Raw genomic sequence first — 23,831 nt, forward strand, 5'->3', positions numbered from 1 at the left:
ATTGTCTCACATACTAGTTTTACGGACTCACCCTTCTAAACATATTGGATTTTAAATGGTGTCATATCTGAGAGGTACTATCCTACCACAAGGAATAACTATCTAATGGTGGAATTTCAGGTGTGGTAGAGGGATCTGGGGCTGAATGGCCTTTTCAGAGTTTCATAAGTCATGCTAGGCATGCAGTGGCTTCATTTCCAGCATGTAAAATTGGCTCTTGGGGGACACAATGATAACAGAACTATAGAAATCTTCATGGAGAAATGTACCTTAGAAATAATCTAATCAAATAATAAATCATCAAGCCTTAGAAAGGGGAATAAAATGGGCAAAGTGAAGCGAGTAAAAAGGCCAAGTTCCCTGACTCTCCTCCTACAAGACACAAAGTTCTCCTTCAGTAGCATATTTATAGGGCAACATTAGATTTAGAGGTGAGGAGGAACCATCACAGCTTTAGACAGTGGGATTCTTCAGTAAAACACTAAATAGTTGATATGGTGGACTAAGCAGAACGAAAAGAGGATAATCTGCTTTCAAAGGTGACAGTCAATTAATAGATGGTGGATGACTCTTTTGAGATTGGCTTACTAGATCATAAACCTCAGAGACTTGGAAAAGAGAAAACAATTCAAGGCTTAGCCTCTACAAGAGTTCAAGCAGAAGTATTCATAGTGAGGATATCATGAAGTCTATCGAAAGCTCCATTTTCAAAAATGTGGAACAGTGGCCAGGCATGGTGGTGGCTCATACCTGTAATTCCAACACTTTGGGAGGCTATGGATTGAGGATCGCTTGAGGCTAGGAATTCCAGGCAAGCCTGGGCAACATAGTGAGACCACATGTCTACAAAAAGAATTAGCTGAGCATGATGGCACACGCCTGTAGTCCCAACCACTCAGGAGGCTGAGGCCGGAGGATCACTTGAACTTTGGAGTTTGAGGCTGCAGTGAACTATGATTGCACCATTGCACCCCATCCAGGGAAACAGAGTGAAACCCTGTCTCAAAAGAAAAAAATAAAAGAATGTAGAATAGTAACCGACATTTCCAACATTGATATGGAGATTTGGTCAAAATCTGAGTTAAATTTTGAAAAGAGAGCATGTTTCAAGAATCAAGTTTTTAAACTGAAGTATTTTTTTGCTTGTTATTTTTCTTGACTTAGCAAGTGATTTAATGTTTAATCTTAGAGGTCTGGAAAACAAAAATTAAAATCTTGTTATAAAATTGACAATACCATTGGTAGTGTTCTCCCCACAAGGGGATTGTGATATGGGGCTTAGTATACTAGGAGGGACTTTACCAACTGAGATGGAAACTGTAATTACTACATTGGGATTCAAGACTGACTCATGTGCTCTTATTGTTAACAGCTGTTTTCTTTTCCAACCTAAGAAAACGAAGAGATGGAAGGAAATGTATCTGGACGAAGTAAGTACGGCCAGATCTGCAAGCCAGGGAATGAAGTTTTAAATTCTTCACATCCTTATAAGAAGCATACATTTACATATTTCCTCCTCGACTGACCTCAGTAACTGCAGGAGGTGCTTAAAATCTTGTCCATTCCCTTCTGCATCTATATCAAAGCAAACAATGACACTCCCACTGATGGTTGCATTTTCAACGATCTTTGGAAAAAAGAAGAAATGGGATTTGGAGATGTGGATGTCAGACAGAAGTCAAAGAAGGAATGAGGAGAGCTCGAATGTAAGAGTGATGGAAGTGAGCCACCTTAATACAGAAGAAAATAAAAGTATTAGTAATCAAATGGGCCACAAAAGAAATTATAGTCACAGAACAATGAAGCCTCAGAGAATGAGGGCCTGGATCTGAATTCTGGACTCTACCATTCAGACAGACTTAAACTAGATTTTAACTACCTCCTTTCTATAGAGGAAAAAAGATCTAAACTACTGATTCATCATTGTATTTTCAGCTAATAAAGTATTAAATAAATTAATAGACGTAAAACTTTTAGAATAAATCTGCCACATAGTAAGTTGCTTTATATACATTTGTTCTTAAGATTATAAGCACAGGTCAATAGCAATGAACAGATCATTAAGCAAATAAATGACAAAGGTTTGCTTTGTAACAGGTAACACTGTACTGCAGTGGTAATACAACCTCCCTTTCTGCTAAGCTGTTTGCGAAGGCATTGCTGAACTCAGTCAGAAGTGCAGATGTTCGAGAGAAACCAGATTAGCTGTTATTTGATGAACTTCCTGACAAAGATCTCACGGGAACAAACTCCAGGTTCACAATCACCTACTCTCCTGCCAACATGCAAATTGAGAGTTTCTTTCTGTGGCCCTCAGAATCAACAGCGGTTTTTGGCTTTTAAGCCACCTCCTGGCAAGCCAACTTAGAAAAAAATGGCAGGTTTCAGCCCAGACTCCACTCTTCCAGCATCCCGTAATTATGAGAAGGCCCGAGAGACCAATATGCCAGGGAGTAACTGAGGCATCACTACATTCAGCTCCCTCATTTAATGGATGAGGAAACTGGAACAAGAAATGGTTAATTTCCTAGCTGAAGGTCACACAGCTGGTCAGTATCAGAGCCAAAAGTTGAAAAAGTGGCTCTGGCATGTCGTAAGCGGCCTTGGCATTCATGCTAACTTAAATAACAGACTATGAGAGTTGGAAGTGATCTTAAAGGTCACCGACCCCAAGCTCTCGTTCAATGCTGGGATCCTTCAGAATCCCAGACAGACACTAGTTGGCCCTGGCTTGATTATTTCCAGTGACAGGAAGCTCACAATTTAATGAAATAGTTCTTTCCGTCACTGAACTGCTCCAAATTTTCCTTCTATTGAGCCAAAATCTGTTTTTATGGACTCTCTCTCCCAATAATCTCATTTCTCCCTTTCAGAGCAAAATAGACAAGTTTACTCTTCTTCATATGGTAACCTGAAGAAAAACAGTAATCAACTGAATATCCTTATTCCTCTTCAACTGTTCTTCAAACGACGTATCTTTTGAATCTTTTTAATTTGACTTTCCCTTTTCCTTCTTTCCCTCAGTGATCCATTCAAATTTATCTATATCTTCCTTAAATTTGTCCCCTAAAACGGAATACAATAGACTGGGTATTGTCTGACTGTTGCAAATCACACCAAGTTGAAGGAGACTTTTTTTCTGATCTCTAACCTCCTTTTTAACACAACCACAGGAGTCATACTGTTGATTCCTGTCTTCCTTGAGTTATAAATCCTTATACCTTTTTCATATAAAACTCTTACCAATATAAGAATATAAGTCTCTCCTAGCCTGTATCTCTTCTTTTGACTTTGAAGGACAGATTTTTAACTTTATCCCCATTAAATTACAACTGACTGTGATCAGCCCAGTGCTCCAAACCTGCTGAAATCATTTAAAAACTGTGATTCTGTCCCCTGATTCTCGTATACCACAGTATCATTCAAAAATCTGGTAAGTTTGCCTTCTATGCTTCTTGCCAACTCATAGATTTAAAAACATTCACCAGATCAGGATAAGGAAAGAGCCCTGGGAAATGGTAAGCATTTGGGGAGGTATGGGGGAGGCACATTTTGGCCATTCATTCAACAATCACATCCTCAGGACCAAGAACTGTCTAGGAATACACTATTCTCTTTACTCTCTCCCTACTTCCTCATTCGTGCGGCTGCATGGAAAACTCATATTTCGTAGACATGATTAAGGATTCTGCAAAGAAAGGCAAATTTCTCCAGGCCTCTTAGGGACAGTTATTCATGGGGCCAGCCAGAGAGAAGCTGCTTTTGTTTTTTTCCACTTATACAGATTTATAACACATCTGAATCAACTGAAATACCAAAGCTCCAAGGCCTGTGGAGGCATTCTAGATTCTGACTCTGGCTGTGGTGTTGCGACCCCCTGACTCAGGCTGGGTTTGGAAGCTGCCCTTTTATTTTATTTTATCAGTAAACTGTGCCAAGCCCTGTTAGCTGATCTGCTGGGTGATTTGTGAAAGGTATGTAACAGCATTACTCACTATGCTGCTACAGGGCTCATCTCACTGAGTTACACTTCTAAACTGTCTTTCCCCTCAGGTCAGATGTCACCATTCCTATGGGAGATGCAGTGAGGCTGTGTGCCCTAGTTTCTTTCTAGAACAAAAAAGGGGCACAGGGCAAGGTAATCAACATTTATTGAGTCCCTGCCATGGAGCATAGACTGTACGAGATGCTTACACACACAGTCTTATATAATCTTTCTAACAATCCCATCTGGGAGGAATTAATATCCCCACTTTACAGAAGACAAGGAAATGGAATTTGAGGAAGCCTAAATAGTTTCTTTAAGCTAGCATGTGGTCAAGCAATGGCCAGTTATCTCTAAGTCCTGATATAACACTTTAGGATGTAATTTTTAAACATTTTTGAGATAATTTTAGATTATCTCAAGATCTCAAATTTGAGATTATCTCAAATTATTAGCTCTTATTTCTCATGATGTTATAAGAAATAATATAGACATATCCTATATATACCCTTCACTCAGGTTTCCCAAAAGGTAGCATCTTGCAACCCTACAGTACAACACACTACAACCATGAAATTGACACTGTTGCAGTCCAACATTTTTATTCAGATTTTACTAGTTTTATATGTACTCCTGTGTGTATGTGCATGTGTGCCATCCCATTTAATTCTTTTTTCACTCTTGTTGCCCAGGCTAGAGTGCAATGGTGAGATCTCAGCTCACTGCAACCTCCATCTTCTGGGTTCAAGCAATTGTCCTGCCTGAGCCTCCTGAGTAGCTGAGATTACAGGTGCTCACCACCACACCCAGCTAATTTTTATATTTTTTAGTAGAGATAGGGTTTCGCCATGTTGGCCAGGCTGGTCTCGAACTCCTGACCTCAGGTGAACCACCCGTCTCAGCCTCCCAAAGTGTTGGGATTACAGGCGTGAGCCATCGCGCTCGGCCTAATTTTAAAGTTATTTTAAAAGAGATTTTCCTTCTCAAAGTTTAAAATAATATAATTCTAGAGTTTGATCATAAATTAGAGATTACTTAGTCCAAATCTTTCACTTTACAAATGACTGAGGGCAAGACAGAGTGTGACATGGCATTAGTAAAAATAAAACAAAACAAAACTCCTTCCCTGGAATTAACAATGAATGGTACTCATTCTAATGAAATGGTAACAAAGTTTTCATTTTGTTTAAAAACACAGTTATACATGACCAACCTAAGCAAAGGCTTATCACCATATTACAAATGATAACTCTTATGGGAACCAGCCCCATTACTTAGAAGAAATTGGTAAGTTATCAGAGTTCCCTCAATTATATTTTACAAACTATAATACTAAAATATTAATCTATGACCAAATCATATCTGTGTTAGTGGACACAGACCTCCCAGAAAGAGAGGAGGGGTGTGTCAAGAAGAAATGTATACCCCATGGAGATCCACGGACCCAAGGATGAGTTACAATCATGTTGCTCTAGTTGAAAGTATAAAAATACAAGAACTCACACTGAGAATGTAGAACACTTCTCAAACAAATGGGAGAAAGGTATTTCTAGTAAAGACATTGTTCTGAGGTACATTTTTTGCCACACAGAAAAATACTGCATATCTTGTCCAGCTAAAAGCAGTCCATCTCTTGAATCCTGGACTTGTCAAAAAATATTAAGAGACTATTTGTCAACAGTAAAAAGGAAGTGGTGACTACTAGAACAAGGGAAGACCGACTAACCTCATTTCCTTCAGATAAATGTACTAGATTGGTAGATCAGAAGGCTGTCGGAGATGTCCTGTACCTAGGCAACTATTAACATCTTGCCTGATTTTGATTGGCACGGTAAAGAAGTTTAGACTGGCTGATGATGCAAATAGACACAGTCGAATAGTTTAAAAACCACCTAAATGATGTGTGCTGGGTAAGAGGGCTGAGGTTACTGACATCCTAGAGGGAAATCTCCAGAGCACTGCCTTAAAACAGGTTCCATTACTTAGAAAAAGAGAGACAGAGAATTAGAGTTATTAAATTTTATTTACCAACTATGTATGAGGCACTGAGTCAGGCTCTGAGGATACAAAGCTGAAAAAAAAAACATGCTTTTAACTTCCGGTTCCTCACAGTCTAGTGAATGACAGAATCAGGATCCAAAATGAAGTACAATACGGATAAATGAATCTAGCACTTAAGTCCAAACACACATCCACAGAAGTAAACAATATGTGCCTGATACATAGTAGGCATACAATAAAAGATTGGTAAATAGATTGAATAAATAAAGGAACCAAGTTTGAAGAAAAAAAATACCCTGGGGTTTCATTTAGCTGCAAGCTCAGTGCAAGTCAGCCAGGGATGTGATACAATTGTCCACAAAGCATGTAAGGTTGAGCCTCAGAAATATGAAATATAACAGGGACAAGAATGGTCACAGATGTATTCTGAGATATGCTCCTCTGAGCCCATCATTCCATGGCTCCAGCTCATGCTGGACACAAGAATATTTTACAAACATTTATAAAATGAAGAAAAAAGTGGAGTACTTTTGAAGGAGACCAAGTGAATGAGGAATCTCACAGCCTTGGAAAGAAAAAAAATAGAAGGAATAGATCTTTATTTACATGAAGATCTTCAATGGAACAGAAGACTAGATTAGTTTTATGGAGATTCAGATACTAGAGCCAGGGTTGTGTCGTCTACAGTATGGCAGATTTTGACTCAACATAAAGAGTAAACTTCTAACATATGGACTTATCTTAAAGTCAAATAGGCTTCAATGGGATATCAAAAGTTCCCCTGGAAAGGAAGTACTCCATCTGGGCTGAGTTACCTTGTAGCTGTACAGATTTGCTCAAATCTCTATCATATATTCTCATGGCACCATGTGCCTCCCCATCACTGCACTACAGCAGTTACAATATTACAGTTATTAGTGTAATCATGTGAGATATGTCTTTCCCCTAGACTGTAAACTCCAAGAGGATAGGGTGCTGCCATTTGTTTTTTTTTTTTTTTTTTTACAAAGCACTAATAGCTTTTAATAAATCAATTAATATATTTTTAATTGACAATTTAAAAAATACTGTGACTATCACTCAAAAGATTTTCTTTCCTTTTTTTTTCTTTTTAATTGCATTTTAGGTTTTGGGGTACATGTGCAGAACATGCAAGATAGTTGCATAGGTACACACGTGGCAGTGTGTCTTGCTGCCTTCCTCCCCTTCACCCACATTTGGCATTTCTCCCCAGGCTATCTCTCCCCAGCTCCGCCCCCCGCTGTCCCTCTCCTCTTCCCCCCAGTAGTCCCCAGTGTTTGGTATTCCCTTCCCTGTGACCATGTGTTCTCATTTTTCATCACCCACCTATGAGTGAGAATATGTGGTATTTCATTTTCTGTTCTTGTGTCAGTTTGCTGAGAATGATGTTCTCCAGATTCATCCATGTCCCTACAAACGACACAAACTCATCGTACATGGTGTATCTGTGCCACATTTTCCCAGTCCAGTCTATCATTGATGGGCATTTGGGTTGGTTCCAGGTCTTTGCTATTGTAAACAGTGCTGCAATGAACATTCGTGTGCATGTGTCCTTATAGTAGTAGACTGATTTATAGTCCTTTGGATATATACCCAGTAATGGGATTGCTGAGTCAAATGGAATTTTTATTTCTAGGTCCTTAAGGAATCGCTACACTGTCTTTCACAATGGTTGAACTAATTTACACTACCCCCAGAAGTGTAAAAGTGTTCCTATTTCTCCACATCCTCTCCAGCATCTGTTGTCTCCAGATTTTTTAATGATCGCCATTCTAACTGGCGTGAGATGGTATCTCAATGTGGTTTTGATTAGCATCTCTTTAATGACCAGTGATGAGGAGCATTTTTTCATATGTTTGTTGGCCTCATGTATGTCTTCTTTTGTAAAGTGTCTGTTCATATTCTTTGCCCATTTTTGAATGGGCTTGTTTGTTTTTTTCCTGTAAAACTGTTTGAGTTCTTTGTAAATTCTGGATATCAGCCCTTTGTCAGATGGGTAAACTGCAAAACATTTTTCCCATTCTGTTGGTTGCCGATTCACTCTAGTAACTGTTTCTTTTGCCATGCAGAAGCTATGGAGTTTGATTAGGTCCCATTTGTCTATTTTGGCTTTTGTTGCCAATACTTTTGGCGTTTTGGTCATGAAGTCCTTGCCTACTCCTATGTCCTGAATGGTTTTGCCTAGATTTTCTTCTAGGGTTTTTATGGTGCCAGGTCTTATGTTTAAGTCTTTAATCCATCTGGAGTTAATTTTAGTGTAAGGTGTCAGGAAGGGGTCCAGTTTCTGCTTTCTGCACATGGCTAGCCAGTTTTCCCAACACCATTTATTAAACAGGGAGTCCTTTCCCCATTGCTTGTTTTTGTCAGGTTTATCAAAGATTGTATGGTTGTAGATATGTTGTGTTGCCTCCGATGCCTTTGTTCTGTTCCATTGGTCTATATCTGTGTTTTGGTACCAGTACCATGCTGTTTTGATTACTACAGCCTTGTAGTATAGTTTGAAGTCCGGTAGTGTGATGCCTCCAGCTGTGTTCTTTTTGCTTAGAATTGGCTTGGCTATGCGGGCTCTCTTTTGGTTCCATATGAAGTTTAAGGTGGTTTTTTTCCAGTTCTGTGAAGAAAGTCAATGGTAGCTTGATGGGGATAGCATTGAGTCTGTAAATTACTTTGGCCAGTATGGTCATTTTCATGATATTGATTCTTCCTAACCATGAACATGGAATGTTTCTCCATCTGTTTGTATCCTCTCTTATTTTGTTGAGCAGTGGTTTGTAGTTTTCCTTGAAGAGGTCCCTTACGTTCCTTGTAAGTTGTATTCCTAGGTATTTTATTCTCTTTGTAGCATTTGTGAATGGCAGTTCGTTCTTGATTTGGCTTTCTTTAAGTCTGTTATTGGTGTATAGGAATGCTTGTGATTTTTGCACATTGATTTTATATCCTGAGACTTTGCTGAAGTTGCTTATCAGTTTCAGGAGTTTTTGGGCTGAGACAATGGGGTCTTGTAGATATACTATGATGTCGTCTACAAATAGAGAAAATTTGGCTTCCTCCTTTCATATTTGAATACCCTTTATTTCTTTTTCTTTCCTGATTGCTCTGGCTAGAACTTCCAATACTATATTGAATAGGAGTGGTGAGAGAGGGCATCCTTGTCTAGTGCCAGATTTCAAAGGGAATGCTTCCAGTTTTTGCCCATTCAGTATGATATTGACTGCTGGTTTGTCGTAAATAGCTTTTATTATTTTGAGATATGTTCCATCAATATCGAGTTTATTGAGGGCTTTTAGCATAAAGGCCTGTTGAATTTTGTCAAAGGCCTTCTCTGTGTCAATTGAGATAATCATGTGGTTTTTGTTTTTGGTTCTGTTTATGTGGTGAATTACGTTTATAGACTTGTGTATGTTGAACCAGCCTTGCATCCCCGGGATGAATCCTACTTGATCATGATGGATAAGCTTTTTGATGTTGTTGCAATCAGCTTGCCAGTATTTTATCGAAGATTTTTGCATCTATGTTCATCATGAATATTGGCCTGAAGTTTTCTTTTCTTGTTGAGTCTCTGCCGAGTTTTGGTATCAGGATGATGTTGGTCTCATAAAATGATTTGGGAAGGATTCCCTCTTTTTGGATTATTTGGAATAGTTTCAGAAGGAATGGTACCAGCTCCTCTTTGTGTGTCTGGTAGAATTCGGCTGTGAACCCATCTGGACCTGGGCTTTTGTTGTGTGGTTGGCTCTTAATTGGTGCCTCAACTTCAGACCTTGTTATTGGTCTATTAGTAGTTTCAGCTTCCTCCTTGTTTAGGCTTGGGAGGACACAAGGGTCCAGGAATGTATCCATTTCTTCCAGGTTTACTAGTTTATGTGCATAGAGTTGTTTGTAATATTCTCTGATGATGGTTTGAATTTCTGTGGAATCTGTGGTGTTTTCCCCTTTGTCGTTTTTTATTGCATCTATGTGGTTATTCTCTCTTTTCTTTTTTATCAGTCTAGCTAGTGGTCTGTCTATTTCATTGATCTTTTCAAAAAAACCAGCTCTTGGATTTATTGATGTTTTGAAGGGTTTTTCGTGTCTCTCTCCTTCAGTTCCGCTCTGATCTTAGTTATTTTTTGTCTTCTGCTAGGTTTTGAGTTTTTTTGATCTTGCTCCTCTAGCTCTTTCAATTTTGACAATAGGGTGTGAATTTTGGATCTCTCCACTCTTCTCATGTGGGCACTTATTGCTATATATTTTCCTCTAGAGACTGCTTTAAATGTGTCCCAGAGATTCTGGTATGTTGTGTCTTCGTTCTCATTGGTTTCGAAGAACTTCTTTATTTCTGCCTTGATTTCATTGTTTATCCAATCAGCATTCAAGAACCAGTTGTTCAGTTTCCATGAAGCTGGGTGGTTCTGAGTTAGTTTCTGAATTCTGAGTTCGAACTTGATTGCACTATGGTCTGAGAGACTGTTTGTTATGATTTCAGTTGTTTTGCGTTTGCTGAGTAGTGCTTTACTTCCAATTATGTGGTCAATTTTAGAGTAGGTGTGATGTGGTGCTGAGAAGAATGTATATTCTGTGGATTTGGGGTGGAGAGTTCTGTAAATGTCTATCAGGTTTGCTTATTCCAGGTCTGAGTTCAAGTCCGAATATCCTTGTTAACTTTCTGTCTGGTTGATCTGTCTAATATTGGCAGTGGAGTGTTAAAGTCTCCCACTATTATTGTGTGGGAGTCTAAGTCTCTTTGTAAGTCGTTAAGAACTTGCCTTATATATCTGGGTGCTCCTGTATTGGGTCCACATATATTTAGGATTGTTAGCTCTTCTTGTTGTATCGATCCTTTGACCATTATGTAATGTCCTTCTTTGCCTCTTTTGATCTTTGTTGCTTTAAAGTCTATTTTATCAGAGACGAGAATTGCAACTCCTGCTTTTTTTTGCTCTCCATTTGCTTGGTAAATCTTCCTCCATCACTTTATTTTGAGCCTTTGTGTATCCTTGCATGTGAGATGGGTTTCCTCGATACAGCACACTGATGGGTTTTGGCTTTTTATCCAATTTGCCAGACTGTGTCTTTTGATTAGTGCATTTATCCCATTTATATTTAGGGTTAATATTGTTATGTGTGAATTTGATACTGCCATTTTTATGCTAGCTGGCTGTTTTGCCCATTAGTTGATGCAGATTCTTCATTTTGTTGATGCTCTTTAGCATTTGGCATGTTTTTGGAATGGCTGGTACTGGTTGTTCCTTTCTATGTATAGTGCCTCTTTCAGGAGCTCTTGTAAAGCAGGCCTGGTGGTGACAAAATCTCTGAATACTTGCTTGTTTGCAAAGGATTTTATTTTTCCTTTACTTCTGAAGCTCAGTTTGGCTGGATATGAAATTCTGGGTTGAAAGTTCTTTTCTTTAAGGATGTTGAATATTGGCCCCCACTCTCTTCTGGCTTGTAGGGTTTCTGCCAAGAGATCTACTGTGAGTCTGATGGGCTTCCCTTTGTGGGTGGCCCGACCTTTCTCTCTGGCTGCCCTTAGCATTTTCTCCTTCATTTCAACCCTGGTGAATCTGATGATTATGTGCCTTGGGGTTGCTCTTCTTGTGGAATATCTTTGTGGGGTTCTCTGTATTTCCTGGACTTCAGTATTGTCCTGCCTTGCTAGGTTGGGGAAATTTTCCTGGATAATATCCTGAAGAGTATTTTCCAGCTTGGATTCATTCTCTTTGTCACATTCAGGTACACCTATCAAACGTAGATTAGGTCTCTTCACATAGTCCCACATTTCTTGGAGACTTTGTTTATTCCTTTTTGTGCTTTTTTCTCTAATCTTGGCTTCTCGTTTTATTTCATTGAGTAGATCTTCAACTTCTGATATCCTTTCTTCTGCTTGGTCAATTCGGCTGTTGAAACTTGTGCATGCTTCACGAAGTTCTCATGTTGTTTTTCAGCTCCTTCAATTCACTCATATTCCTCTCTAAGTTGTCCATTCTTGTTATCATTTCCTCAAATATTTTTTCAAATCTTTTTTCAAGGTTCTTAGTTTCTTTGCATTGATTTAGAACATGTTCTTTTAGCTCACAGAAGTTTCTCATTACCCACCTTCTGAAGTCTGATTCCATCATTTCATCACACTCATTCTCTGTCCAGCTTTGTTCCCTTGCTGGTGAGGAGTTTTGGTCCTTTGTAGGAGGCGAGGGGTTCTGGTTTCGGGTGTTTTCCTCCTTTTTGCACTGGTTTCTTCCCATCTTTGTGGATTTATCCACCTGTCATCTGAGTGGTTGCTGATTTTCCAATTGGGTCTCTGAGTGGACGTCCGGATTGTTGATGATGAAGTATTTCTGTTTCTTAGTTTTCTTCTAACAGTCTGGCCCCACTGCTGTAGGACTGCTAAGTTCCACTCCAGGCCCTGCTTGCCTGGGGAACTCCTGTAGCACCTGCAGAACTGTGAGGGTTGCTACCAGATTCTTATTCTGCTATCTTTGTCCCTGAATAATGCCCGCCCAATGTCAGTCTGATCAGTCCTTTGTGAGGTGACTCTTTGGATATACGGGGGTCAGGGAGCTGCTTAAGGAGACAGTCTGTACTTTATAGGAGCTCTAGTGCTGAGCTGTGAGCTCCATTGTTCATTCAGGGCTGCTAGGCAGGTACGTTTAAGTCTGCTGCAGCAGAACTCATAAAGCTCCCTTTTTTTTTTCCTCAGGTGCTCTGTCCTGGGGAGTCAGGGCTTTATTTATGAGTATCCGTTGCTCTTTTCTGCACAGCGAGGAGGCAGTCTAGTCACTGCCTGCCTGTAGTGGCTATGATGAGCTGCTGTGGGCTCCGCCCTGTTGCCATGGGATCTGCCCTGGTGCCATGGGCTCCGCCCTACTGCCGTGGGCTCTGCCCTGCTGTCATGGGCTCCACCCTGCTGCTGTGTGTAATTCCCTGTAGTCCTGTTTATATGGGTGTGGTTAGAACTGCAGTGGCGATGGTGGCTCGCCTCTGTAGTGGCAGACTCTCTCTTTTATGGCAGGTTGCCTCGGCAATGGCAGGCTGCGTCAGCAATGGCAGAGTACCTCCGTAGGGGTCGCATGCCTCGGTAGTGGCAGACAACCCTACCTCACCGAGCTGCACTGTCCTTGGTTCAGCTGTGCTTGTCGTGAACTCTCAACCCTGAGCATTTCCAATTGCTGTTTTGTTTCTTTTTGTGGGGGTGGGACCCACTGAGCCTGATCACCTGGCTCCCTGCCTCCGAGCCCTTTTTTTTTTTTTTTTAAGTTGAACAGTTGACTCTCTCCCGGGTGTTCCAGTCGCCTGCTGGAAGGGCGCCGGGATCAGTGTAATTTCCCGTGCGGTGACCGACTGCGCCAGCTCAAACCACGTTGCTGCCCAGGAATCTCCTGGCCTGGCTTTCTGTTTAAGTCCTGTTTAATCAGATGAATGTGCTAATCTGCCTTCCGAAATCTCCAACTGCCAGTTTAACAGGGCAACCAAACCAGTGTATTTTGTACGGAGTGTCGCTGTGCTGTGGCCTCGGCCCAAGCAGCCGTGCCGGCCCAAACTGCTGTGCTGGCAGCCCGTGGGGCTCTTACACCTGGGAATCTCCTGGTCTGTGAGCAATAAAGATCCGTATGGAAATGTGGCATCCACTCACCCTCTGCAGATTCACTGGGAGCTGCAATCCTGAGTTGGTCCTACAGCACCATCTCAATGGAGTCTCGAGTGCTGCCATTTGTATTCACTCCTGCATCCCTACTCCCTAGTACATAGTACTTATTAAATGTTCAAAGAAGGGAAGAAAAAAGGAATGCAGGAGGAAAAGAAAGAGATTAAAACAGTAGGGGAGGGGGCTGGATTAAATCTCCTATAAAGTTCCTTCTAATTCAAAATTTCATGGTTACAAACAAAGGTTGCAAATGATTCACATTGTCTTAATGACTCCCTTCCCTCCTGTTGTAAAGAGATACTGAAGGGAATCGCTGTCCTCTACCACAATGCTTCTCAGATTTTGGTGAGCATCAAAATCACCTAAAACAGATAGCTGGACCCCAGTCCCAGAGTTTCTGATTCAAAAGGTATGGGGGAGGGCCCATGAACTTGAATTTCTAAGAAGCTCCCAGGTAATGCTGATAGTGCAGGTCTGGAAACACACTTTGAGAACCACTCCTCTACCCAGCATTGGGAGAGTGGTTCTCAAACATCAGAATCACTTGTGGAGAGGCCGGGCATGGTGACTCACTCCTGTAATCCCAGCCCTTTGGGAGGCCGAGGCAGGTGGATTACCTGAGGTCAGGTGTTTGAGACTGGCCTGGCCAACATGGTGAAACCCTGTGTCTACTAAAAATACAAAATTAGCCAGGCGTGGTGGTGTGTGCCTGCAATCCCAGCTACTTGGGAGGCTGAGGCAGGAGAATCACTTGAACTGGGGAGGTGGAGACTGCAGTGAGCCAAGATTGTGCCATTGCATTCCAGCCTGGGCAACAAGAGCAAAACTCTTAAAATTAAAAAAAAAATCAATTCTTGGATTTGCCATAGAGATTCTGATTCAGCAGGCATGGAATTGGATCCAGGAATCTGTATTTAAACAAGCTCTTCAGGTAATTCTGTTGCAGGTGATTTACAAATCACATTTGAGAAAAAAAAAAAAAGTAACATGGAAGAAAAGGAGAAAGTAGAAGACCACGGCTCTTGAATGCTTAGGTCTTAATGACCTTGTTCCCTCCTTAGCAGGTTACAAAAGGTCTACTCTGTCAACTGATCACCCCCTTAACACAAATGAACCCTTGTACTTAGTCAAAGTGATGGTTAAAAATAGTGCCACAATGAAGCTTTATGAAAAAATACGTGGATAAGGAATCAACACTTCAGGTGGATTCATGAGGACACCATTCCAAATAACTAAAACTCTACCTGTGGTGGGACCCTACCTCCTCCCTCTGGAAACAGTCATCATTGTCTGGATGTAAATCCCAGATGTAACCCTGATTGATCTTTTTCTCTCTTCTGGCACTCAATGGATATGTGGAACATAGCTTGCAAGTGATAGCCTTCTTTTCTCTAGCATGAACGATCTGTTTCTTTACTTTTTTTTTCTTTGTCAAAGCCTCACAGATACAAAAATGACCCACACTCTAGTCTCTTCTAAAAAGTATGGATGGTGGCCGGGCATGGTGGCTCACACCTGTAATCCCTGCACTTTGGGAGGCTTAGGTGGGTGGATCACCTGAGGTCAAGAGTTCGAAACCAGCCCGGCCAACATGATAAAACCCCCTCTCTACTAAAATTACAAAAAGTTAGCTGGGCGTGGTGGTACATGCCTATAATCCCAGCTACTCAGGAAGCTGAGGTAGGAGATGCTTGAACCTGAGAGGCGGAAGTTGCAGTGAGCTGAGGTTATGCCATTGCACTGTAGCCTGGGCAATAAGAGTGAAACTGCATCTCAAAAAAAAAAAAAGTATGGATGGTGTCATCAGTCCCCTCCTCCAAAAAATGAAAGAATATTTGCTTCTTTCCAAATACCATCAAAATACTCTGTGTCTTGAAGTTGTGATTCATTGAAAATGCTTTTTATACACCTGAAAGAGTTAATCTATCACCCATGTGCCACAGCTACCCAAAGTCAGGTCAAGAAAACAATGATGCAATCAATTATTTCCTATCTTCCCTGGACAAATCTATATAGCTTTATATGGGAAGATTTGTATTCTAAAACAGTCAGTACAAAACTGTCTCCCAATCCCTTGATAATTATTTGTGGAGATGCTGCTGAAATGATCTCAGGAGAAAAAAATTACACCCTGAAACCTAGGCAAAACAAATGAAAACCATCTAATTCCCCCTTTAAAAATGTGAATTTGAAAAAGTACCCACCATATAACGTTTTACAGGCAGCTGTGGCCACCACACACCCAGGTTCTCTTTCAGCTCAGACCACAGAAGCTGGGTCATGTGCCTCTCAGTGACATTGTGGGCAGCTGTGTGGCTTCCTCTCTGCAGGCAAAAGTCTACCACACAACTTGGATGCGATTTAAAGCAAACTGGAGTGTTCAAACAATAGGAAAAATGCTTCTTTAGTCACGACTTGTCCATTTTTGATGACAGTTTCTCTTATTTCTAGAAATGGCTGTTGACAAATGGTCTTGGTATAATTTGTCAGTGTGGCACACAAAATATTGGGGCCATTCTTCTTGCCTAATTCTATGGATTGCCTTAATCTTGTGAAATCAGAACACCTCAGTCTTACCAGCATCCATGAGCGCACGCTTTCTACAAGTAAAGGCAGACAGTAAAATAACTTGGCCAGCTTACATGAGAGAACAAATCACTGGCATGAATTGACATCACTCATCATATCCTACCCTAACATACACCCACAGAGTGTAGCTCCGTCTGATGATGTTATCCGGGAATATTCTACTCATCATCATTACCAACGATTAATAATAGCATCTCCCCTGAACTTGTCAGAGGCTTTTACAGTCTACAACATTTCATTTGATTTTCATTGCAATCTCATAAGACAGGTAAGACAGATGTCATCATTTCTGGTAGAAAATGGAAAAAACTGAAATCGAAGAAGTTTATGTCATTGCCCAAGGATAACTCATTTTATCAGGTCAGAAAATAAGAATAAAAATAGGCACAACATAAATTTCTAGTCCCATACAGATTTAGCTTCAAAAAAGAACCAACCTAACTTAAAACTTTTAACTGCTGCAGTTTACTCTTGTCTAGGACAATACATCTCAGGTTCCTTATTTGTAACCTTTTTCCAAAGACCTAAGAAATTAAACTGACCCATGCTCCATTTTCTTCCTAAGAAGGAGGGATGGCAGCCATAGACTCCTGCAAACCCATTAGCCTGCCCTGATCAGAAAGGTGAGAACACTAGCTCATTTCATGGCCCACTCCTATTTGGAGCGGCAGTATTCAATTTAGTCCTCTTAGAGATCAGATTATCTTTTTTTAATGAGAATTTCAATAATCACATACCAATAAAGATAATGTCTACATTAATGACCTATTACAAGAAGCAGCAGTACTGCCAACAGAGTTCCCTTTAATTTCTGGGTGATCTGAGCCCACAATGTGTACCAATTCTGCATAATTGCGTTAAGCCAAAAGACACTAGGAAAGCATTTTGCCTTTGGGGTGGCCAAAGGCTTGGGATGCTGTGCATCATCAGCATGAGTTGTCTCACTTCAGGATCCATTTACACTTAGGATAAATAGGTGATTTTATTGTGAAAACTCTAAGCATTACAATAATTTTCAGTAAAGTTCAAGGAGCATCTTGTTTAATAACTCAGCTAACAACAAGTTTAAACAAAATAAGATGGAATTACGAAACAGAATATTATGCAGTCACTAAAATAATTTTTTTTATTTTCTAGAAATTAAAATAATAATTATGATGACATTATGGAAAAGCAGTTTGGGGATAACTTTAATTGCAAAAAAAACAGATTATCTGCCAACTATGGTGGCTCATGCCTATAATGTAAATACTTTGGGAGGCCAAGGAGGGAGGATTGCTTGAGGCCGGGTGTTCAAGACTAGCCTGGGACAGAGGAGGAGGCAATGACAGAGAGCATGCCACTGCACACCTGATCATGTTCAAACAGCCTTATTACAAAGGGAGCTGTTTAATATCAATAAAGAAGTAAGAAACTTGATTTTTTTCTATAATTCATCATTACATACATAGCACAGCTTATCTAATAGAACAATCCCAGGATCAGAATAATACACAGAATTAAGGAATAAAATAACCTGTAACACGTCCCTATGTGGATTAAGGTTAGTTCAAGTTCACAACCCTCGACAGTGATATCTCACTCATAGACCCTACCTCATGGGCAGTGAGGAATCCTGGTGGCTTTAACTTTGAGGGTTCTCTAACAACAATGTCATATGGTAATATTCTTGCTCACTTTGGTAGAAAACTGCTAACCAGCAACAGATAGATGAGATCATTTCCAAATAGGATACAGCCTTACAACAATCGCTATATTTATAGTAACAGATTGTTCACCCTGCTCCTACTCTCCACCAAGAAGAACAGCTAAAATGCCTGATGGATTTGGATGACCCCTGTTTCCATTGCAGACAATTTCAGTAGTGGGTACAGACTTGGATCACATATTGTAATTAACTCATTCCATGGAACTATTGGAAAAAATTGGTCTGATGATCTAATTCCCTTACAGTAAAATAGAATAAAAGAGGAAATAAAAACAAAACCTCTTGTGTCAGAAATGTCAAAGCTTTTGCAGGAATGTGTGTGTGTGTGTGTGTGTGTGTGTGTGCATGTATGGAGGTCCATACACATATGCACACATTTCCTGTGATGGTGTGTTAATAAGGAGTAAATCCCTCTTGCGCATCCACAGTTCCTAATTGCATTTTGTGTTTATGGAAGGCATAACGGAACCATAATGAATGGACTTTTAATGTCCAATCCATCTTCCTATTAATTGGGCAATATTTAGTTATTAGACAACTAGTGACTAGTTACTAGTTAGTAACAAAGTTGTGACTAGTTACAACTAGTGACCAGTTACTAGTAAGTTGTGACAAGTTACAACTAGCGACCAGTGAGTAGTTATTGAATTCACATTTCCAGAGACATCTAAATTAGATCATAAGTTTCTTAGATTTCTGACCTAATAAAAATATACAGGGTATGAAAAGAACAGTACTGTGTTTAAAGCCACCAAATGTGGAACTAAAAATCAGAAGAAAACCAGAGACTGCAAAATTTTAGACCAATGGTAACTCACCCATTTGTGCTGAGAATGTCACTATCCTTCATCATGACCAGACCCAATAATAAATGTTAATTAGCCTAACTCAAAATTAGTGATATTTGGAACTTCACCTAGCAATTCTAGAAAGCTTTTGGTTTGCAAGGTGTCTATGAAAGACATAATGGAAGTTTTGCGCCTCTTTCATCTAATCAAAATCCAAAATTTCTTTCCCCTTCTATTGTTACTGATTTATCAACACACATGTGCATAAAACCATTCATTTTAAAGTCAAACACTAAATAAGATGATAAAAAATATAAAGTGCAGCACCTGTACTAATGCAGTGACATCAGCAAGGCCAACCAGGAAGCTTAGGTATAACCCCATCACACACAGACACCACTCTCTCTCTCTCTCTCACACACCACACACACACACACCCCAAAAGTGTCCCAGCTATAATATTGCCTTCACTTAACAAATAGCCTTATTGCAAAACTTTGTGGTTTGTGACTAGTGCCAGAAAAAATATGTCCCTCCATGCATGTGAAGCTTCTTCTGATAAGAAGCACTAGAAAGATGCAAACCACCTATGTTCTTAGCAAGAAAGACTCATTGCTATTTGCACAAGGAGTCTACAACTTTGTGGAAAGGCTTTTTGTTCTCAACTTGAAAATACCTAATCTGATATCCTAAAGCCTGGAGAAGAAAAAAAGGATATCTTCAACTACTATCCTCCTCACTAGGGATTTAAGAAGGAAAAGACAGTGGCTAAGAAGTGTTATAAGGTCACATCTGGCTTGACCCACTGTGTTTCCTGGAACAGAACCACTAGGGGTTGGGCCAGAGCTTACTTAAAGTGAGATGGAATGAGGCAAAATGATGTTCCTGGTCTAGTTTCCATTTCTTTTATTCCACCTATCCTAGAAAGCCAGGAGAAAATCTCCCCTCTATTAATTGAGTGTGACAGCCTTACAAACTGAGTTTGGTTTATAAGCAATGACCATGTTTTTGGTTTGTTTTGCCCCCAGCATCTAAGACAATGTTCCGGGCACAGTAAACCTTTACCTTAATAGAGGCTCTTTTGTTCCAGCTTTTGTTTACCCTGTCACTTAAAGTGTCATTGATCCCTGACACACAAGCACAAAACTAGAAGAAACAGGTAATCACCAATCTAGGCAATGGGATGGTGTGGCAGTCTAATAATTTCTAGGGAAAGGCAGGGAAGAAAAAAAGAACAAATGAAGAGAAGTTTCAGTTCCTTTCTTAGCTGGTGTTTGCAAGGGCTATGCCCTGATCTCCCACCAGAAAGGAACTTGGCAGGGAGGGGCTGTGCCTGGTAAGATGTGAAAGTGAGTACCTTGCTTTCATTGTTCTGTCCTAACTTCCAACTTCTTTCTCTTTTACCTCCTTTTCTAAGCCCCTTAAAATAGAAATGTCCCACTAACAGCCAGATGTTGTTGACTTAAAGTATGATTTGTGGTCTCCAAAAAAAAGCTAAAAAGAAATACAAAAAAAATTCAGGTCAAATCAGGACTCCCTCACCCGCTCAGCAACAGCCAATATGCGAATCCAGTTAACATAAGAAAATGCTGAAAGGAAAAAAAATTAAAGCTAAGTACTTAAAACACAAAGAACTGGTAATAGATAAGTACCATGAAAATTTCAACCCCACCCCTGCAACATACCCCACAAAATTATTCTCAGCTGTACATTTGCATAAACCAAGAAAATTCTAGTTTTAGAGAGCATTTATAGAGTACACAGTTTACCACAGGAACACCCACTTGGGTTAAGGCACAACTTCATGTTTAAAAGCAGAGAAAAGACTTAACTTCTGCATCTCAATTGTCACCTGAGTTTCAACAGATGTACAGCAGCTCATGTCCCTCTCAAGTAGATACCAAGAAGTTATCCATGTCAAGTTCAGTAGGAAGTGAGTATTCTCAAATCATCTGTTCCTGAGTAAGGAATGAGATTAGGGTTTGTTTTGTTTTTATAGCAACTAGTCAAACACAGGGCACACAGTAGGTGTTTAATAAGTACCTACTGACTGAGAAGGCACATGGCACAGTAGGTTAGGGCATGGGCTTGAAGTCAGCCTGAGGGGCTTCAGAATCTTGTCCTGATCACCAGCTGTCTTACCAGCTGTCCCAGAACCCTCGTCTATAATATGGCATGATAAAAATAATAGTGCCTACCTCACAGGACTGCTGTGAGGATTAAATGAGTTAATACAGTGGCTTTCCAAGTAGGGTCCCCAGGCCAGTAGCATCAGCATCAGCATTACCTGAGAACTTGTCAAAAATGCAAATTCTTAGGACCCAACACAGAACTGCTGACTCACAAAATCTGGGGGTGGGGCCCAGCAATCCATGTTTTAACAGGCCCACCAGTATTCCAATACATACTCAAGCAAGGGGAATAGACTACATAACTTTTAGGTGTATTGCTTTCCTCTGGGATTTTATGGCCATCTCTAAGGTAGAGGTGGTAGGTTGCCTCTCAGATGGACAGAAGAAGAAAACAAAAGTAGAAGGTATTTTTTCTCACTAGTGGAGATCATCCACGCACACATACACACGATACAGTTTAACAGAGTGAGCTCTTACGTAAAATTAGATAATACAGTATAAAAGGTAAAGGGTCACACTGGAAATGCAAAACTTAGTAAAGAAAATGTGTCTCAGTTGTGCTTGCTATTAGATTCAGAATTATTTTCAAAAAGGAAACCCTATGGAGTCCGGTTGTGGTCCTCTCACTAAAATATTATAAATTTAATTTAATTTTGTCTTCTAATTGCTAAGCACATTGTGGCCATTCACGAATTTTATTTGTATTCACTCCTTCTTTTTTTTTTTTTGAGACAGTGCTTTACTCTGTTGCCTAGGCTGGAGTGCAATGGCTCCATCTCAGCTCACTGAAACCTCCGCCTCCCAGGTTCAAGTGATTCGCCTCAGCCTCCTGAGTAGCTGAGACTACAGGTGTGCACCACCATGCCTGGCTAATTTTTGAACTCCTGACCTCAAATGTTCTGCCTGACTCAGCCTCCCAAAGCTGGGATTATAGGTGTAAGCCATCACGCCTGGCCCATCATTCACCACTTTTTAACTGTACTGTAAAAAGAAAATTTAAGAAAAATAAACATTAAGTTGCTTAAGGCGAAATATCTTACATTTAAAGGGGAAGACCCTAGGCAACAACCATTCTCTAACTTTGAAGCGTTGCTGTTTAGAATGTACATTTCTGGGCTCCTTTCCTCAGAGATTCCAATTCATAGGTCTGGTGGAATAATGCCAGGGAATCTGAAATTTTAAGTCTCTTCTCCTCCACTCTGATTCCACACCAAGTTATTCAGAACAGTGGTTGATAAATTAAAATATGCTAAAAGCCTTTGTCTTTAAATAACCTTAAATGAATAAAATCTTCTGATTAAGTAAAGTTTCAGAGCTGGGAGTAATCCTTTATACATAGCAAAGCTTTAAACTGTCTTTGATGGAAAGCTTCCTAAAATTTATTCTACATTTCTCCATCATCAACACATAACATAAAGGGTATAATTAACTCTTGATGGCTGAGGTTTTTTTTATCATTGTTGTTATGATTGATATGTGTTATAGCTGTAGAGAGCATTCAACACAGAGTTGACTCAAACACAGATTCCTAAAATGGCTCTACAACTCTAAAATGTTCTGAATGTCAGGTTTCGCTTTTGCGTCATTTCCTCCAAGATCAAGGTGGCAAATGTGCAGCCTCAGAACCTCAAGGACAATGCACCACAGCTGTGAAATGAATGGTTACCCCAAAGATGGAGGCAGCCTTTGTAAAACTGTTTTAGTGACATTTAACTTGTCAACACCATGCAAAAAGTTATGGTATTCAGCAGTATAGCACACTATAGTTACATACCGTAACCAACCCTCTTACTGAAGAAAAGACATAGATAAATTGCACTTCAAAAAGTCCTTTTAAATACCTTAATGAACTGGCAATAATGTAAGGAACCTGTTTTTGATTGAATTGTATGCCCCCCAAATTCATATGTTGAAATCTTGATTCCCCCAAATCTCAGAAAGTGACCTTGTTTGGAAATAGGATCATTGCATATGTAATTAGTTTAGATGAGATCATTCTGAAACAGGATAAGCCCCCATTCCAATAATGACTGGTATCCTTATAAAAGAAGAAAATGTGCTGGCTGGGTGTGGTGGCTCACACCTATAGTCCCAGGACTTCGGGAGGCCGAGGCAGGCGGATCACTGAGGTCGGGAGTTTGAGACTAGGCTGACCAACATGGTAAAACTCCATCTCTACTAAAAATACAAAAAATCAGGCAGGCATGGTGGTGCACACTTGCAATCCCAGCCACTTGGGAGGCTGAGGCAGGAGAACTGCTTGAACCTGGGAGGTGGAGGTTGCAGTGACCCAAGATCATGTCATTGCACTGCAACCTGGGCAACAAAAGCAAAACTCTGTCTCAAAAAAAAAAAAATGGTTAAGAGGTGAGAAAGATAGAATATCTAATATAAATGTAATCAGATTTCCCAAAAGGGACAGAGAATAGAGGAAAAGAAGAAATCATAACTGAGAATTTTCCAAAGTTGATTAAACAGGAAGACCAAGAAATTTCAGGAAAACCAACACATTTCAAGCAGTATAAGTCAATAGGAAATCTGAAGCTAAAACACATTCTTGTGAAACTGTAGAATACCAAAGACAAAAAGAAGATGTTTTTAGAAAAAAAACAGGAAAGAAATATATCAAATTACCTTCAAAAGAACAAGAATTAAGCTGATAGATATTTCTCAACTTCAGTAATGGAAGCCAGATCATGAAACAAAATATTCAGTGTGGTGATAGGAAAATAGCTGCTGCAGCAATATTTTATATGCAGTGAAAATATCTTTTAAGAATACAAATGAGATAAAGACATTTTCAGATAAATGAAAACGGAGAAAAAGATTAGAAACATCTTTTGAACAAACTTAAAGAAAATTCTACAAAATGTACTTCAGGCAAAAGGAAAATGTTTCCAGATGGACAGTCTGAGATGCAAGAAGAAATTATGAGCAAAGAAAGCAGTGAAGGGGATCAGAACGCACCACCTCAGAATATACTGCA

General features: G+C 40.0%; 1 protein-coding gene across 2 annotated transcripts in view; it reads right to left on the reverse strand.

The window, feature by feature from the left end:
* Positions 1-23,831, reverse strand: part of NIBAN1 (niban apoptosis regulator 1) — a 153,077-nt gene that overhangs the window by 35,564 nt on the left and 93,682 nt on the right. The gene's annotated exons all lie outside the window — the stretch shown is intronic.

This window comes from Callithrix jacchus, chromosome 18 (genome assembly GCF_049354715.1).
Source record: "Callithrix jacchus isolate 240 chromosome 18, calJac240_pri, whole genome shotgun sequence".
NCBI lineage: Eukaryota > Metazoa > Chordata > Mammalia > Primates > Cebidae > Callithrix > Callithrix jacchus.